The sequence below is a fragment of the Austrofundulus limnaeus genome, unplaced genomic scaffold, assembly GCF_001266775.1.
Source record: "Austrofundulus limnaeus strain Quisiro unplaced genomic scaffold, Austrofundulus_limnaeus-1.0 Scaffold6155, whole genome shotgun sequence".
Classification (NCBI taxonomy): domain Eukaryota; kingdom Metazoa; phylum Chordata; class Actinopteri; order Cyprinodontiformes; family Rivulidae; genus Austrofundulus; species Austrofundulus limnaeus.
Window position 1 is genome coordinate 4,772 of NW_013958557.1, and position 1,048 is coordinate 5,819.

The 1,048-nt window shown below is 40.2% G+C and overlaps 1 long non-coding RNA gene across 1 annotated transcript; it reads right to left on the reverse strand.

The window, feature by feature from the left end:
• Positions 1–6: 6 nt before the first annotated feature.
• On the reverse strand, positions 7–1,036 carry LOC106512374 (uncharacterized). The gene is made up of 3 exons (XR_001309663.1): positions 825–1,036; positions 181–534; positions 7–89 (listed from the first exon to the last, which is right to left on the reverse strand). It is a non-coding gene; the product is annotated as an uncharacterized LOC106512374 (long non-coding RNA).
• Positions 1,037–1,048: the final 12 nt, after the last annotated feature.

Sequence of the window (1,048 nt, forward strand, 5' to 3'; positions counted from 1 at the left end):
TTTCTTGGCTTCTTTGAAGGAGGATGTTTACCTTTCTTTGGACTTTTGACATTCGAGAGTCTCTTCATCAGCTTTTTGGCCACATGATCCTGGCAGGTACAAATAGTGAAAATAAAAAAATAAGACACTCAAGCTTACATCATGTTGAAAAAAGAGTGGTAGTGAACAAAGGCTACTTACCCACCCACCACATGTTCCTTTAAGCATCGGGTAGTACTCCACCAATCGTTTTGCTATGGCATCAACCTCATGTTTGCTGGGGTATCTGGAGTCCTCAGTTGCTCTTGCTATTGAAATCATGTTGGTCATAGTGTTTCTCACAAGTCGACAAAAGAGTTCCTTTGATAAGGGCTCAGTACGCTGTGTCCCCTGCCGCTTCTGTTCGAAGTAGGACTGTCGAGCTTGCTCAAGTTCACTGTCTGTGAAGATTATGTACTCCGGATTGGACATAGTCACAAACTTGGAAGTGTTGGGTTCCTCTCTAGAGAAGTCACCATCTCCAGTAGTTGTTAGTGGTTTTTCAGCAGTCTCATCCTAAAATACAATGTAATTACACAGGGCTAATTTCACATAAAGTTGCATAAATACTCCAGTTCTCAACATGAAAAAAAGCACAGCAAAATAGCTGTAAAGTGTTGTACAATCAAAAATGTGTGCATTTGATAAATGTGTAGGCCAACTGTTTTAAGCAAAAACTAAAGAAGATGATAAAAATCCTTTCTATTGGGTATCTCTTAAGTGTGTGTTTGTAAAATACCTTGAGACTGCATAGAACAAACTTGTGTGTTTTCATTTTTGTCACACAAAAATAAAATAGAACTTACTTGCTCACACTTGTGCACTGCAAGCCATAGAGCTCGACGCCTAAGGAAATGCTCAGGACCTGGGAAAAGATCTTTGATGTCATCTCGGGAGAGTGATGCCAACAGGTCTTCTCCAACATTTGCTTCTGCAAAAGAAGTATCCAATTATTACTACATTACATAATCCTTATGTGCAGGTCAGCCACACACACACACACACACACACACACACACACACACACACA